This window comes from Ascaphus truei, chromosome 3 (assembly GCF_040206685.1).
Source record: "Ascaphus truei isolate aAscTru1 chromosome 3, aAscTru1.hap1, whole genome shotgun sequence".
NCBI lineage: Eukaryota > Metazoa > Chordata > Amphibia > Anura > Ascaphidae > Ascaphus > Ascaphus truei.
In genome coordinates this window covers 394,870,290-394,889,144 of record NC_134485.1, presented here as the reverse complement: position 1 = coordinate 394,889,144, position 18,855 = coordinate 394,870,290, and the positions used below count along the sequence as shown (strand labels likewise).

Sequence of the window (18,855 nt, the reverse complement as noted above, 5' to 3'; positions counted from 1 at the left end):
CACAGTTCTCACGATCTGTTAATCTCTTTAGCCAACAATGATTTTGTAGTTTGTGGTTTAATCTGGATAAACCTCAGTATAGTTTTGAAAGAACCAGCCTTGTAAAGTTGTTAGGTGGAAATAGGAAAACTAATAAGAACGGTATCAAATGGGTGTAAATAATAGGGCTGCAGTATATGGTACTAATTTCATCGAGAGCAGAAACAGTAAAAAAAAAAAAACAAGAACATTATTTTAATAAAGATGAGAATGCTATGAACCCACTCAATTTCTTATAGCAGTAGACAGTAAAGAACAAAAGCTATGACTATGGATTATACATTTTGGTGTTTATCCTTTTGTTTGATCAATGCTCATTCAATTATTTGATGTGGTTTCCATTCATTTTTTTTAAGTGTGAATAATATTAATAATAAAAGTAATACTAACAATACTTGGTGTGGGAGTTTGTCTACAGAGAGAAGTGAATAAACATACGGTGGTGTAGTGGGGATATATGGCAGAAGTGCTACAAAGCACGGAAGAGAATGTCTGAGGGCAGAGGGTTAGTGTGTGCCCATGCAAAGGTTGAGTGTGTGCCCGTGGGGCATTGAGTGTCTGGGCATGGAGACAATGAGGTTTTTGAAAAGAATTAGGCCTATGCTCCTAACCCCAAACATCACAAAATAAATGAGAAATATTGTTTTCCATCACAATTTTGCAGATTTGTATTTTTTTTTTAACCCTGGGGAATGTCACAAAGAAATTCTGAGAATAGGACCAAACAGAAGTAGAATAACTTACTAAGCTTCACTAAGATCCGTTCACATCACCTCTGAAAAACTCTTTTTGACTTTACAACACAGTTGTCAAGGAACAGGTCATCAGTCATTCGAGGTGTAGTCAACATATTATCCAATTTGGGACATATTACATTGATTATGCCAAAATTTGGTGACATCATCACCAAAGCTTTCCATAGCAATGTAACCCTTGTTCACCCATACCTGGGAAGGAACTACCAATGCTGCTATTACCTGCCTGGCACCGGGAGGCGTGAGCCTCCGCCACTGGGAGTCTGGGGTGATTCTGGTTCATCTCGGTGCAGCACCTCCACCTGCAAGGGATCCCAACATGGTGGGATAAGCCCCTTACAGGAACAATACCAATAATACACACACTCAGGTATATAATAACAACCTTTACTTAACACACTATAACAGTACCCTATACCACACAGTATAATAGCCCCATACCACCAATGAGTGCCACCAAAGTACATAGGGTGCTTGGCACCAATACACTGATGTCCTTTCCCCCAATGTCAGGGCCCACCCAAAAGTGTAGGAGATAGCGCTATCCCGTGAAGTGTTGGTGCACTTAGTTGGGTACCAGCCCGGGTCTCCAGCAGCCAGGTAATGCAGATTAACACAGGGGATCCGTCTGATCCAACGTTGTCGTCTGCGATGGCGTCCACCTACACGTGGGGTGAATTCCCGCGTGGATAATATTCCCATACAGAGTCTCTCACAACGGAGGTGGTCTGGTCCCAGACCACAAGCTGCAATCACCGTGCAGCGTCTTCACTGTGTCCCAGACACTAGACACTAAAATGGGGAAGCGTCCTTATCTAAGGGGCCTTCCCTGCAGAAAGCACAAGCTACTGTGAGCTGGGGCCTAGCTTGGGCCTAAGGGGGGATATACTAGGCCTAGTCTCAGAGCCACTGGCTCTGAGACACTAACTCCTTGATCCAGCTCCCTCTTCCGACTGGCATGGTGTCCTGAGCGCGCCAAATGTATCCTTCTGTCTGCCGAGATCCTCGCAGCCCTATTGGCTGTGCTTGCCCATGTGTTGTGCAGCCCCTGTGGCTGCTGGGAATTGTAGTTCTCCTGCGGTGCTTTTGGGTATAATGGCCACCGCTACAGGACCTATTGCGCATGGGCGAGTGTAGCAAGATGGCCGCCGCACTTGGAGACTTATTGCGGATGAGCAACTGCTTCTGCGCATGCGCGGCACAAAACAATATGGTGGCGCCCTCGGCGAATACCGTCTCCCCGCACTGCAGCAACCGGATGACGTCACAGCTTCCTATTAGCCCGTGTAACACGGGACATTTAAGCTGCCATTTCATTAGGCACACAGTTCCCTAGCTGCAAACATACTGGCACCACCTACGGAGGTAAGTATCTCGGGAAGCAGGGGGTCCCTGGAGCTGAAATTAACACACTCATTTCCTGAGTCTGGGTCTGCTACCCATTCAACACAAAATCTGAGAACTCATTCATGCAAATGTAACAGTGTATGTCCCATAGTACCTTTCTTTCCCCTGTTATATCTGTTATGTAAGTCCTGTTAGCTGCAGGCAGTAACAGGTTAAATCTATGGGCTCTTGATCCCCCCTTGTGCTTCTCCTTTGATGGACAGGAGTGCGGTGATGACTCATGGCCTGTGTGCAGCCTATCAGGGATAGGTACAGTCCATGGGCCCGCCCCTGCTTCCTGAGGAAAAGGTTAGAGCCAAAACGTAGTCAGTCCTGCTTTGGAGTTCGGAGTAGGAAAGATGGTCTGTGAGTCTCTCCCATTGCGAGGATCAGCGGGCCCACCCTCAGACGTAGGCCTGGGGGACCATCAGACTCAACACCCCATACTATCGGGGTAGCACCATCCAGATAGAGCTGGAACCTTGAGAGGCACTGCTGTATGTAAAGCTGATGCAATGGCTGCTACTCAATAAAGGCCCTTGTTCACTCCCCTCCTGTCTGAGTATCAGTCATTGGGCAGGAGGGATAAAGTATGCAGTGGTGGGGGCTGACATCCATACACCATGGAGCCCATCACAGCTTGAGGCGCACAGAACCAACATAAGAAGACAATCAAAAGCATGTCCTGGTCTCAACGTAATTCAGATCGCTCCCAGTCTCCTGAACCAACAGGTAAAGCACCACAGATCATGTAGCAGCATGTAGATCCCCCAGAGGGGGGTGGAGGGGAGGGGAGTGGGAGGGAAACAGTGCTACACAAGTAAGGAAATATGATATAGATTCTTTCAAAGTATTTCTCCAAGTTACTCAACATAAAAAAAAAAAAACAAAGCAAGGGATTTTTATTTCAAGAAGGTGAAACAAGACAATTAAAGGAGTCTGCAAGCAGATTTAAAGCACCCGAAACTAAGACACCCAGACCAAATAATTCAAGAAAATGTATCATATCAGAACACAAACCAACCAACCAAGTACACATTACAACTTAGGAGCTCAATAAAATCTTTTGAACACAATATTCCCAAACGTAAGTGTAGCGCTGTTTCCCCCACTCTACGGGAGATATGGCAGCTACTATGTGTGTGGTGCTTTACCTGCGGCTCACAGGAGGCCTGAACCTCCACTGCTGGGAGCCTGGGGTGTAACCTGATCATCTGGTGACAGCGCCTCCACCCATGCGGGATCCTGACAGCGCCTCCACCTATGAGGGATCCTGTCAGCGCTGGATAACCCCTTCACAGGACCCAATGCAATAAGATCACACAGTGTATATAATAACAAGTTTACTAACATGTAATGGGCAACACAATACACATAGAACTCGGGTCTCGCATGGCCTTACCCACACACCCTATACCACTGTCCATCCACCTAGTCCACGCCCCAGTGAGAATGTCCCCCAATGTACAGAGGTGCCCTGGGCACCTACCTTACCTGGTGTCCACAGGAGCCAACCCACCTGGAAGTGTGTGACAGCGCTGCACACAATAAGTGCAACAGTTGGTGCACTTGTAGATGGATGTGATACCGGCCGGGTGCTCCAACACCCGGTAGCGCTGACAGAAGAGTAACAGGGATCCGCTGATCCAGCGACATTGTCTGCAATGGCGTCCGCCTCCACATGGGGTGGTATCCAGCTGGAGGGTCCCACGTTAACAGTCTCTTTAGGCAGTGGCTGTCTGGTCCCAGACCACAGGTCGCATCTGCTGCGCGGCATCCTCTGCATTGTCCCTGGACACTTAATCATCTAAGGGGCCTGTCCCTGTAGCAGTCACAACCTACAGGGGAGTCAGGGTCTAACTGGGGCCTAATAGGGGGTCTCTGGCCTAGTGCAGGGGCCACAGACACCCTGCACATACACCTTCTCCCTACTGTGTCCCAGCTCTGACTGGTGTGGCTTTCAGCGTACCAAATGTATCCTTTCTGGTCCTCCGGGGATCAGGAAGCCCTATTGGCTAAGCCTGATCATGTGTTGCTGCAGCCCCGAGGGCAAGCAGTCCCTATCGCTCCTCTGTGGGGCATTGTGTCATGGCTGCCACAACTATTCGTACTGCTCATGCGCAGGATCTGGATCGCGCATGCTCAGCTATACACAAGATGGCAGCGCCGGTCCCTTCCTCCGCCGCCAAACTCCGGCGACCCAGTCGCCCAATCAAACAGGTGCAACCACCCACCGCAGCGCTCCCTGCACTCCCGGTGGGTCCGTCTGCCTTTACGATGGTACCTGCACGCAGCTCGATGCTGCCGTCCCCTATCGCAGTGAGGTTAAGGGGAGTGGTTTGGGAATATGATTCAGTTCACCAAGGAAAGATACAGGCTAAGGTCATTGGGAGAAAAATACATGTATTATTTTTCACTTGATTCAGTTTTAGAAGAAAAACACATCTATGATGAGATATAGGGAAAAAAAGTTGAAGTATTCGTGTCAGTCAGGGGCGCAACTAGAAATTGATATTGGGAGGGTGCAGAGGTCGCGTTGACCTGTGATAGAGCGTTCTGATGGCAACGCGTCGTCATGTGACAAGCACATGGCGTCGGCAGAGCAGAAAATCCGCATATATAGGTAAGCTGAAACCGGAATGTTCGTAGCAGTGCCGCATACGAATGAAGACGCCTGACGAAGCACCGAAGTGCGAAACGCGTCACTTCCATACTAGCAGCTGTAGCAACACTAGCCAGGCAGAAATTAGGAGAGATATTTTTGCAGACGGTGTTTGCGGTCCGAACATTTTCATCTCCAAATGTCGCCTGCCATCCCTCCCAGGTTTCTCGCATATCAGCCCATTGCTACACGTTCAATGTAAGTTATTACATGTGTGGAAGATGTATGGCTTCTTGCTTCACATGTGCCATTTGGACACTTTATGCTCTTATCTTTGGTAACTTACCTACTAAATTGTATTCATTACTACATTATTCGAGATCCTCTGTGCACTGTTTTCCATTCTTTGTTTTTGTCTCTGAGCTCTAATTTAGGAGCTGTGTGGAGTGCTCTGGACTACAGCTGCAAAGGGATCAGATCTGTGATTTATATATTGGAAGGAAACCATGAGTGCGGCATCCATACCTTCTACCTACTGTTTCTCATACATCTGACTAAACCTTGCAATTACCATTAAACCAACATTTTTGTTATTGATTTTTTACATGATTGGAACCAGGAAGTTGTCTGGTACTGAACAGCACTATTATTTGCCCCAGGGGGAGGTACTGTACCATGTTTAAAATTCCCTCCTGGGGAAATAATATGGCCACCAAATCTTATGGGCTAATAATATAAAGCAGAAACATGATTCGCTGCTTTTTTTTCTATTTGATGATAACAGCGGCCATGTTGTTTTCTCCATAAGAGTTGCACCTTCACAGGTAAGTATCGCCGGGGTGGTTTTCCTAGCTGAAAGCAGCACGCTTCCGTTTGGGAGAATCCACTCTCCCCTTGGTTCCAATTATGTCATCAAATCAATTGACATTTTTGTTGGATTTGCTGCTATAACTAACTGATAATAATATAGAACTATAGAAACATTTTTTTCCCTGATCATTAAGATGGTGTCTCAAGAATCAACACTGTAATCGATAAATGTTAACACTTAACACTAATAAATGCTATGATAATTCTAACCTTTACTACTTCCTGTCAGGTGAAAGAAACATTATACATTTAGAAGATTTAGCTATTTGTACAGGAGTGGGACATTTGGATCCATATATCCATAGATGAAATTCTGGAACGTGTAAACCAGAACTGGATTTTCTGCTCTGCATTATGGCTTCTGGGTTTATTCGATGCATTTTATTTATTGTGTTGCTTAAAATTCAAAGTTCTTTGTGTTAGTAACAAGCTAACGAAAAGTATACCAGAAGAAATTATTGTCATCAGGATTCAAATAAATGATATTCTCCTGAATATGTTAGCTGGCAATTGAGATCAAGTAGTTATGGAGGCATTTATTTCTGAAACAATCTTTGTCCCATTTCTATAAAAGCTGTAATCTGTGCTATTCAGTATGTGTGAAGATAAATTCAGCATTCCTAACCAATCAATTACTCTACTACTAGCTTTGAAGCCTGAAAACTCTGCTCTTGAATAAAATACAGTGGTTCAAGTGTCATTATAAAGTAGTGGTACCGCATCTAAATGCAGGATCAGCACAATCATTTTAAACAACGTTTAAAAATACCTTTTAAAAAGTTGTATTGTTTATTTATGCTATAAGAACGGAAAGACGGAGATTTAAAAAAAAAAAAAAAGTGAATGTCTGTAAATAAAAAGTACTGTACAGTAACTAAAAATATAACTTGTAGTGCATTCACATGTCTCAAGCCTTGTCTTTCTCCATTATCGCTTAGCAAACAGTGTTTCCATGCAGCATGGGGTTCTGGGTAATGGCATGCCAATGAGTACAGTGTGTCACGCTTCTCTTCTTATCAACACGGTGCTCATTCGCATGTCATTACCCAGAATCCCTGGATGCAGTTGAAGACATCGGAGACCAATCTGATTTTAACGACTGCCGGCACGTCCAAGCAATGGGATCACTCCTGGAGCAAATCACGTGACTCGGCTGGTTGCCGGATACAGGAAACGTAAGTGGAGGGAGCCCCTAAAAAGTAAGCATTTGTCCATTACAGACCTGAGAAGTTATACAGTAAGGGACCCTGGCATGCCAGGTACATCATAAGGACATTGAAAAGGTTAAATCAGCAATCTGTGTTTTGCTTGTTTTATTTTCACACACACAAAAACACAAACACACGAAGTGTGGCACTACGAGTTACAGGGACCTTCCAAGCCCTGAGATATTTACTTTTGATGGTGTGATGACACTGCCACTTCCAATTGGGTGATGGTGCAGAATATTTCTATCCTTGTAAGTACTGTACTGGCAAAAGTATTTTTTTTTATATATCTCGTCAATTTACAGAAGTACTCTGCGTGCTGTTGGTTCAGACGGAGAACATCCTTGGTTCCTCTGAGCTCCGGAGGGGCCACCTCGCGATTACGTGAGAACTCCTTGGAGCACTCACGTGTTTGCAGTGTTACTGATGACGCGAACAGAAGAGGGTCCTCTACAGAAGTGTAGAACGCAATCTCCCCTAGAAAACGATCTGAAACCCTATTACCACTTTATCTTCCTTGTAAAAAGATGTTGGGAACAATAAAGATAAGACCAGCGCATCTCCAGGGAGTTGGGGGAAAAAAGAAGAAAAATAAAAGGTTAATAGCATATGTTAAATCAAAAAGTGAATAATATAAGAAGTGGGCATAATTGCACCAGCGTGCTTAGCTCAAAGGCACTTGGAACACACGGTACAGCACCCCCTCAAAGAGAACCCCGAAGATCCCTCAATTGATTGGATGTAAATGAAACTCTTGGAGCATGCCATAAAATATAGAAACGCAAAACACTCATGGTATAGTATCTCAAAACTGTATTAAAAGAAATGGAAAAGTGCAGTTTCACATACACGTAATTTCCTGCTTATCACATCATTCGTCACCCTATGCATTTCACAGGGGGTCCTGCTTCAATCAGGGATCGTTTTTATATTTTAGGGCCTTTCAAGTGAGGAACCTCTTTCCAAACCAGGACCTCTTAAACAGGAATTTCATCTATATCCAAGTGCCTTTAATCTAAGCACTCCATGTGAGTGCAATTATCACCATTTCCTATAGTATTCACTTTTGGATTTAATATACCACACTATATTCCCTTTTCGTTTTTCTTTCCCCAGCTCCCAGGAGGTGTGCAGGTGTTTTCTACATCTTTCTGAACATTTCTGCGTGGGACTGTGGAATGTCTCTTCACCACAGCATTTCCAAACAGCACATGGGTAGTTTCATTAGTATTAGAAAATTAGACTGGCACTTGTGTCACATTGTAGCATTAGAATCAATTGTATTATTTAGGATTGTTTTATTGTATACCTTGCAAATAAATGTTCGAGCCTTGAATTAATCTTTTCCTTTCATCCATTTTTTGTGATTCGGAGAAGGTTTTTTATAGAAAAACCGAAAGAGAAAAAGGTTTGTGATTACAGAAATATGAAGAAGATACTGTATAATAATAAATAAAAAAAATACTTGGTATGCTTTTTATTCAGTTTAAATGTAGTCAAACTCTGTTATTATGTATCTTTTCCAGGTCTAAGCTGTTCATTGAAAAGAATCAATAAACTGTTAGCAAATAAAAATATCACTTGTGAGCACTTTCACATGTCTCAGACAGGTCTGCAACCCTGCTTTCCCCCATGATCTCTTAGCATACAGTGCTTCTACTGCAGCCAGGGATTCTGGGCAATGACATGCAAATGAACACAGTCACCTTCTGCTTCAAATCCATTTTAACATGGAGCCCCCATACGCCCAATTTGTCTGCTGCATTACACAGCTTTTCAGTACAGCTTGGGTAAAAGAAGTGCATACCCACAGACAGCTGTTTTGAACTTTTGGGTCCCATTAGTATGACGATGGTTATACTGGCTTTGCAAATTGAAGCTGGTATAGGTATCAACTACACCTTAAATATACGATGGGTAAAAAAATGACAAAAACCTTCCACCGTATAGCATAAAGCAAATAAAAATATCACTTGTGAGCAAATTCACGCCTCAGACAGGTCACTTCTTTAACCCAGGCTGTGCTGAAATGCTGTGTAATGAGGCAGGAATGAGTTTACAGGGGTTCAATGTTAAAATGGATTTGAAGCAAAAGGTGAGACTGTGTGCTCATTTCCATGTACTTTCCCAGAATCCGTGGCTGTAGTGGAAGCACTGTATGCTAGGAGATAATGGTGAAAAACATGTGAAAGTGCTCACAAGTGATATTTGTATTTGCTGTATCCCAAGGGCACACTTGAGAGTTCAGGGCTGAGTGGCGGGCACCAACTAATTAACGCACGCGCGCACACACAAAATACACTTGCCTCTCTCTCTCCCCCATCACCCGCCACCTTTCCTCCTCTCACCCCCACCTCTCTATCTCCCCTCATCCCCCACGTCTCTTCTCCTCTTAACCCCACCTTTCTCTCCCTCCCCATCTCTCCCTCCCCTCACCCCCACCTCTCTCTACCCCTCACCTCTCTCTCCTCCACATAACCCATATCCCACCAATCACAGTACACACACACCTTACCTGGAGGCCACTGGTGCCACACCAAGCAGCCCAACTTCCGGTGCAGGGGCGGGCTAATACCGGAGGCCGGACCCGCTGCAGGGGGGGGAGGGAGGAGGAAGACAGAGGCCGAGCACACTGGGGGGATAGCACTTGTCCCGGCTCTCCCCCCTGTGGGCAATGCTCTTGGTACCCCTGCTGTATGCTATACAGTGGAGGGCTTTTGTCACCTTTTTACCGACCATAACATAATAAACTGTTACAAATAACCTTCAAATCTAGGTGTTTAGTTGTAACTTAATTCATAATAGTGAATAAACTTTGTTGTGTACAATATTTTGCCTGTGTGTATTTTTATATGGCAAAGAACTGTACTGTATCTACCTAATTATCCTCAAAGTCAAAACTTTTCCACTGATTTATCAGTTATCATTGGCTGTATTAGCCTTTAAAGCAGGCCTGCACAACATACGGCCCGCGCGGCGGGATGCCCGGCAGAAGCGGCCCCGGCCCCCCACCCGACCCGGCCTCTCTGTGCGGCCCGCGATGAGATTTAAAAAATAAAATAAAAAAAATGGCGGCGATTCCCCGCGGTCCCGGGGGTGATGTGAGGTGCATTGAGGTGAGCTGCATTGAGGTGAGGTGCAGGGGGGTGAGGTGCAGGGGAGGTGAGGTGCAGGGGAGGTGAGGTACAGGGGAGGGGAGGTGCAATGAAGGGTGATGTGAGGTGCAGGGGTGATTGGAGGTGCAGGGGGGGGTGATTGGAGGTGTAGGGGGGGGGGTGATTGGAGGTGCAGGGGGGGGTGATTGGAGATGCAGGGGGGGTGATTGGAGGTGCAGGGGGGGTGATTGGAGGTGCAGGGGGGGGGTGATTGGAGGTGCAGGGGGGGGTGATTGGAGGTGCAGGGGGGTGATTGGAGGTGCAGGGGGGGGGGGGTGATTGGAGGTGCAGGGGGGGTGATAGGGGGTGCAAGGGCGGTCATTGGAGGAGCAGGGGTGGTCACTGTAGGTGATGGGGGGGTCATTGGAGGTGCAGGGGGGGTCATTGGAGGTGCAGGGGGGGTCATTGGAGGTGCAGGGGGGGTCATTGGAGGTGCAGGGGGGGGTCGTTGGAGGTGCAGGGGGGGGTCGTTGGAGGTGCAGGGGAGGGTGGTTGGAGGTGCAGGGGGGTGATTGAAGGTGCAGGGGGGTGATTGGAGGTGCAGGGGGGGGTGATTGGAGGTGCAGGGGGGTGATTGGCGGTGCAGGGGCGATGATTGGAGGTGCAAGGGGGAGAGTGATGTGAGGTGCAGGGGGGGGAGAGTGATGTGAGGTGCACGGGGGGAGAGTGGTGTGAGGTACAGGGGGGGAGAGTGGTGTGAGGTACAGGGGGGGAGAGTGGTGTGAGGTGCAGGGGGGGAGAGTGATGTGAGGTGCAGGGGGGGAGAGTGATGTGATGTGCAGGGGGGGAGAAGGATGTGAGGTGCAGAGGGGGTGGGATGTGTGTGGTGTGCAGGGGGGTATTGTGTGTTTGATGTGGAGAGGGAGTATTATGTGTGTGGGTGAGGGGGAGAGATGGGTGTATGAAAGATAGATGGGGAGTATCACAAAGGTTGATAGTGAGGGGTTCTGGGGGAGATATGAGGATGATGATGAGAGATGCTGGAGGAGAGATGATGATGATGATGTTTATGATGATTTTACCCGTGCAGCCCAAATTTTTTTTCCTTGGAGCAGTTCGGCCCTTCTCGCTTTTCAAGTTGTGCAGGCCTGCTTTAAAGCATTAGCCATTAACCATGGTGTACCCCAATTGTCTTATTAACCCTAACAATGCGGCGTCATATTGTACATTAACAGCTCTCAATTTCGGGGGGATGTCCATAATAACGAAGTTGACAATCTAAATGGCTATTGTTTCTTAAGGATAGATATCTCATCCATCTTTACCTGCTTATATCGAAATAATTCAAATAAAATAGAGAATGAAATATACTGCTATTATAGGGTGTTATACTAAACACAACGATATAGTATATTGGTATTGTGTGTTAGAACATTGTAATAAATAATGCAGCACACAGATGTCTAAACAGTTTTTAAATAATATATTCCCATTCCTTCTTCTCTGTTCCTTTTATTTAGATTTTTTAGCACCTCAGAAATAAAATGTTGCGTGTAATTCTAATCGAATACCTGTTATCACTACTGCTCCAATAAAACTAGGTAATGTTTAATACATTTAAAGTCAATTAATTTCTTTCTGTAGAACCAAATTAAATACTGTTCATAGGATCTGAAAGAATTCATATTCAGAGATAATGTGTAGGGTGTGTGTGTGAATTCAACTTGTTCTGTTACAAGTTCTTAAGATCTTTACTCAGCTGGTTTTAATGAAAAAAAAACTGGGAATCTTTCTGTCTGTATACATTATAAATCCACAAGGCATTTATACCAAAGATTTAGTGCCAGGCAGTGAGGCACATATGCACAGATGGGGAAAAATCTAGTAATGTAGCTGTGTTTGTTTTAACTTGCATCTGATCCCATAATTCTGAGAGTTAAACTTAAAACGCACATAAATGTCACAGTTTGCACTCAGCCCTGTGCTTACATGTAAATGGCAGCACACTGGATAAAAACATTCTATGCACAGAAACTGACAAATACTGTTGGTATTGCTTCAATGGAAATAAGGACAAGCTATTTATGCAATGATTACTTTTATATACTGTATGAAACAGTGTTTCCCCTCCTCCCCCCCTCATTCCCCCCAATCGCAGATAGGGGCCATTACAGGGTGTGTGTGGTGCATACCTGCTGACAACAAGAGGGCTGAGTCGTCCGCAATGTCTTTGGGACACAGGAACAGGCTTCTGGGGTCTATACCCCACATAATACTTAGCAGTGCAGCGCCTCCATCTGCCGTAGGCTCCAGGGAATATGGAGATGATCTCCCATGGTAGAACTTGTAACTCTCCCCCCCAGTTAGATCACACACCAGGCCAGAGGTATATTGCAAACAGGAATGGTTTATTACTACTCACTTTGCAGTAACACAACAGCTTCTCAGCAGTCTTCTGCCGGATACAGTCTCTTTAGATCAGCTCTCACTGGAGATGGTCCCTGGACCGTCACTACAGGTCAAGGGCACCCGCAGCCGTCCTAGCTCTTTCCCACCTCCCTAGCATAGGCAGAGGTATTGGTTCACACTCACTCCTCCCCTTGGGAAGAGCACATGGGTAGGCCCCAATCTCAAGCTCCCAGTCGTGTGACCTGCCTTCCTCAGAGGGAAGGAACAACCTCAAAATTTAGGGCGGTCCTGCCCTTAAGTACAGACAGAAGGCGGGCCCGTTTTCCCAGCTACAACTGGATGTACCATCCCCTGCTGTCACTCAAGTGCAGTACGAAAGGTGAAGGTGAAAACCCCATGCCAACTACTGGCAAGCCTGTAAATACCAGAGTTTACTGCCAGCTCATTGGGTAGAATAGTGGCCAGGGGTTACCCCGCAACATATATATTTTAACCTGTGTTGGGTGGGTCAGCAGAAGAAGGGCCACTTCTGTATTTCAACATGGCTGTAATGGAAAATCATTTGGGCAGAATGTTTTTTGTTTTCTTTCAAGAATTGTATCCTTCTTTTAAAGCAGTAATCCTACTTTCTTTTTTTTTTTTGGTATTGTTCCAAGATTTAAGCAGGAGGTCTTCGGCACTGAACTGTGCTAATTTCTGCTCCGGGGACCCACTGCTTCCCGAGCTACTTACCTCCATAGGGGGTGCCGGTAGCAGCTCTGGCTGGGCTATTTGAAAGGGTGAATTTAAAGCTCATGTGTCACGCGGGCCAATAGGAAGCCGTGACGGCATGCCTTGTGGCTTCCTAACAGCCTGCGTGACCATGATATTTAAGTGTAGCAGAGTCCCCCTCCTTACCTCCGGTGAGGGGAAACTGCTGGGTGATGCCCTGGAGCTCCGCGCGAGTGGGGGAAGGTAGCCGCGGCTGCTGCAGACCTGTGTCGCATGCGCAGTTGCGGCGGCCATCTTTAAATGTCTGCAAAAGGCATTAGGAACTACAAGCCCCATAATGCTTTGCGGGAATAGCGCGGCGGTCATTTTGGATAAGCTCCGCAAGGACCACAGCGGAACTACAGAACCCAGAATCCTATGGGGGGGCCGGAAACCTCACATTGGGTTGCCGCAGCAAATAGAGCTCTGGCAGCAGGAGAAAGACAGGATATCCTTTGGGACAAGGAGCCAGCGTGCTCAGTCGGACGGAGGGTTGCAAGACAGAAGGCAGTGTCCAGGGAGCAGTGCTTCCTGGGCTAGGCCTAGACCTTGCCCCTTATGCCCCAGCTAGGCCCTGAGTCACCCCAGCAGAATGTGTAGGGAAGGCCCCAGATAGGGACTCTTCCCCATAGTACCATAGTAGTACTGTTGCAGTCAGTAACACGAATATCTATTAAATACTTTAGCATTCCAATTACCAGTGCGTTTCACAACCTCCCGTGTTTGTGATTGGCACACAGTCATTGCTTCAAGGAGTGGTTCCTCCCAGACAACCCAGTTTTCTTCAACTGAGCCACTGATTGAGCCACCTGTGCTGAAGCAGGGATATCCTGAACACCTGACCTATTGTGGGCTCTTGAGGACTGGAGTTGCCCACCCTTGATTTAGAGTAATTATTTTTGTTTAGCCGTAAGGCTCCATTTCCTCCTCAACTGTCAGACCCAAGAGATTGGAAAACCTTAATAGGAAATGCAGTATGAATCCCAAACAAACTACAAAGCTGCTTTAACGCTATTATTTCACTTAATTATATTGTAAACGTAAGTGACTATACAGTTGGTTCACATAAGAAAAAGATGTCAATGTTTAATGCAGATAGTGTATACTATTAATTTCGGCAAATGGATTCTTTTAAACAAGCATTTATTTGGGCAGCAATTCCTTAGCACGTTCACTTGTGTACTATATATAGCATAGGTGTACATGCTCAGTGCTCCCCCTTTTAACACCTTTTATGGACAACAATAAATAGTTCTTTCAGAGTCTTTAAAAAACTAGAAAAACAGTGTTTCCTCCAAAGGAAATAGTGTATGAGAAAAGAGGAAATTGTCTTCCTGTTTTCTGAATAAGAAAAGGTTTGCATAGTTCATCCAGTGTTAGGATTAAATGTTTAAATGTATGTATTTCCATAGAAACACAGAACTGAATATTTTTTCTCGTTACATGCTTGGTTACAATGTAAATTATTTACATTTAGAACTTGTTTGTGCAAGGCAGTTAAAGCAGCAAAACATGTGAAATCTTCTACTGTATGTTAAAAAATAAATAAAAAATGATTAGTTCTATAGTATTAGATAATAGTGATTGTATTTTTTTTATTATTCAACTCTTAATGCCATTTGTAATGAGTGTTAAAGCACCCTTTGAGTTTTGTAGCAGGTTTTAACCTACAGTACTTCCCAAGCAGTGCAAGATCTTTGCAACACTTTACTGTTTGGGATCATTTGCTGCAAATGTAGATAATGTTACCATAGTTAAGAGTTGCACTAACTGACTTATGTATCACAACCTGGATTTTGACATATTTATAACAGGAGCACCAAACGATTGCCAACTTAGGAAAGAATGTAGAATTATACATTGTCACATACTTTACCTATACAAATAATACCAATACAATAAATGGAGGGGGGGGGGGGAGTTGGTAAGTAGTATTGCTGCTGTAAGGCTTCTGTGTTACATCCATACTTTTCACTTAGTAATACCCTTAGCTGTAAACATATGATTTTCTTAGATATGCAGTCAAACTGGTTGGACAATTTTGAAAATGAATTAAAATCTGGGTGCACCAAAAAAACATTAGTACTGTATTGAAAATGTAAAGACTATTTCCAGCTTCACAATCATGCACTATCTTACATGCTGTAGTAAGCATTTAATAATTACGGTTTGTAGCTATACAGCCGCTTTCAATGCAAAAACTCTACTACACTTACAAACTCCATGTAATTGTGGTAACAATTTAATTTAAATGCAAGCATAAAGAAATATACTGAATGTACTAGTATTGACAATCTATTTTCTGTATACAGAAGAAACCGATTCTTCAGATTTGATATAAACATATTGTGTAAATCCTATTAAACAGTATAGGTGGCAATTTGAGACAATCTGGCGTGGAAAAATAGCAATTTCACTACATCCATAATACATGATAATCACCTTCAAGCTAAATGCACCAAATGATAACAAGCAACTTATATTTCAACCATTAGAGATATAATTACTATTCGTTCACTTTAGAAACAAAAAAAAATTGGGGTTCTTATGTATGGGACTCATTCTAGGTTTTTAATCTGTTCTGTAGCTGCTGCATACGCCTATAATATATATTATCTCTAACTGTGCATGCAATGTCTTGTATATAATGTATACCCTGTTCACTTATGTAACTGTATTTGTAACCATGTACTATTTGTCATCTTAACTCTATGCCCAGGACATACTTGAAAACGAGAGGTAACTCTCAATGTATTACTTCCTGGTAAAACATTTATTAATAAATAAAATTTCCCTGTATACATACTGCCATTTTTTTCTGAAGTACATACAGTACATGTGCAGATGGAGTATGATTTACTTGAAATTTGGCCGCAAGGAAACTGAAGCGGAACGGAGTCTGACTGCGGCCTGATCGTGGCATCCCTACAGTCAAAAACTCAGTAGATTAATTTCCCATCAGGATTAACACAGAGGGGGTCCCTGCTTCTGATGGGGATCCCCGCTGAGTTAATCCTATCTGGCTGCACCAGTCTGGAAGAGCTGCTCAGAGAGAACAGAGAGAAGCGGTCCCTCTCTCTGCATCTCCCAGCACAGCCTGGGAGGCTTAAGCTACCCACCCTGGGGCAACTACACCGTTAACCCACCATCTCTGCCACCAACAATCCTGTGTACTGGTGTTTAACCCCTTCATTACCTTATCGGTAAGCCACCAAGGTAGTGAAGCTCTGCTTTTATTTTATTTTTAGTACATAGGATTGAAGCAGGGGGTCTCCGGAAATGAACTACATTAATTTCAGGTTCGGGATGCTCTGCTTCCCGAGGTACAGGCCTCCGTATTGGGTGCCAGTATCTCCTGAAGTTTAAATGTCCCGCGTCACATGACCGGGACATTTAAACTTGCAGGAGTTACCAGCACCCGTTGTACTTCGGGAAGCAGGTGGTCCCTGGACCTGAAAGTAATACAGTTCAACTACCGTGACCCAGTGCTTCAATCCTATGTACTAAAAATAATAATAAAAGCAGTGCTTCATTACCTTAGTGGCTAACCGTTAAGGTAATGAAGGTGTTAAACATCAGTACCCGGTTTGTTGGTGGTAGACACTGTGGGTGACCGGTGTAGTTGCCCCAGACACAGAGCCCGGCTGACCCAAGGTAAATCTGTATTTTTATATGCATTGGGGGGCTTGGGGGCTTTTTATATGTATTGGGGGCTTGGGGGTGTTTTTATATTGGTTGGGATATTTTTTATATGTATTGAGGAGGGTTGTTTTTTTTATATGTATTGTTTTATTTATTTTTTATGGATTGGGCTCTTTTTTAGATGTATTGGGGTCTTTTGTAGATCTATTGAGGTTTTGGGGTCTTTTTAAAATGTATTGGGGTCTTTTTGTAGATGCATTGGGGTCTTTTTTTTTTTTTTTCTATAACTCAAATTTTATTGAGAATTTTCCATCATACAACACGGTTCACATTGGTCTGCATATAACATTGGGGTCCTTTTTTAGATGCATTGTGGTCTTTTATATATGTAACACATGTCCCCCCTCCCCTCTGGGAGATTTCATTGCTACATGTTGTGGTGTGGTGCATACCTGCTGGCTCAAAGTAGATCTGATCTTCCTGCGTTATTGTAGAGGAGAACAGAACAGGCTTCTGGGGTAGTAACTGATTCGTACTCATTGTTACAGCACCTCGAACTCTTGCAGGCCCCAGGGATGTGGGGGACAATCCCTACATGAGAACTCCTTTCCCCTCCTCCTGATAGATTGCAGTCTTAGGCAGGAAGGTATATGTGAAAAGGAACACACTTTATTCTCACACACTGCAGATGGTCATTATACACAGCTCACACAGTGGTTACAGCAGTTCTTGGGGCTTCACCCTCAAGATGTACCCTGGACCTCCACTGCAGAAAAAGGGCTCCCACAGCAGTCCTTGCTCTTCCCTGACTCCCTATTAGAGCCAGAGGTATGGTCTCATTCCTAACTCCCCAAGGGGAGAAGGCAGTAAGTGCACAGCCAATCCGCACTTCTGGGTGAGAACCTGTCTCTCTCAAGGGTAGAGACAACTGATTAACTTTGGTAGTGCTGCCCCTGAAGTACAAGAAGAGCAGGAACCAGGTTTGAGTCCCAGATTGGACACACATAGGCCTAGTCGCACCGCCTCCCCTGTGACTCACTGAAGCTGCTTGGGGTGGGGAAAAAAACATGATTAATCCTGGCAGGCCTACTGCCAGGAGAAGGGCAGACTGGTAGCCAGAAACCAGTCCTGGCTACATATATTTTTTGGGGTGGGTTTTATATGTATTGTTTTTTTATGTGTGTACTGTATGTGTGTATGTATGTATGGGGGGTTATATGTATTTTTTTATATGTATTGGGTAGGTGGGTTTTTTGTATGTGTTTGGGGGGGTGGGGGAGGTTGTATATTTTTTGGAGTGTGGATTTTTTTGTATGTATGTGGGGGTGGGAATTTGTTTTGCCTTGGGGGTGGGAAGTTTATTGGTATATATTTTGTGGTGGGAATTGTGTGAGGGGGGAGGGAATGAGTGCACATGGGGTAAGTGACAGAGGGAGAGGAGAGATGGGCTGATTGAGGAAAAGATGGAATAAGAGTGAGACGCAGGGGAGAGAAATACATGTGAAGCGGGGGGGAAGGGATTGAGTAAGCGTGATGGAGAGGGGGAGAGGTGAGACGGAGAGAAATATATGGGAAGAGGGAGGGAAATAGAGGGGGCGCGCGAGGTGTGAAATGGGGCTCCCAACACTGCCGACAGGGGGGCGGGGGGGGCAGTCAGAACTGGGCCTCGGGAAATCTGTCTGTGGCCCTGACCCAGAGACCTATATTTCCTGGACACAGAGGACCCAGGAACCTGCCAGAGACTGACATGGAGGGCCACCTGCTTAAGATACCTCCTGAGACGTAGGGGTGATAGGCTGGTAATAGGAATATCCCTCCAGTCCTGCAGATAGGGTCTGAGGAAGTAAGTTAGCCCATACATAGGGGTTTGTTATTTTGTTGTTTTTGTATATTTTGTCTCGATAAAGGAACAAGCTGAATAAAGTCAAAATATAATTGCACCCAAATTGGTCTCCATTATATGTACCCCTGCACACTTCTTATATATGGTGTCAGAAGTTGGGATGAGAGGTGGCCCTTGAATTTCAAAGGGGCCCTAGAGACTGCCTGTGAATTTTTTGTGCTTTTGCCTGCATACAGTTCCTGCAAACAGCCTGAGC

General features: G+C 44.9%; 1 protein-coding gene across 1 annotated transcript in view; it reads right to left on the bottom strand.

Moving 5' to 3' along the window:
• MAML2 (mastermind like transcriptional coactivator 2) overlaps positions 1 to 18,855 on the bottom strand; it is a 277,427-nt gene that overhangs the window by 168,308 nt on the left and 90,264 nt on the right. The window lies entirely within an intron of this gene.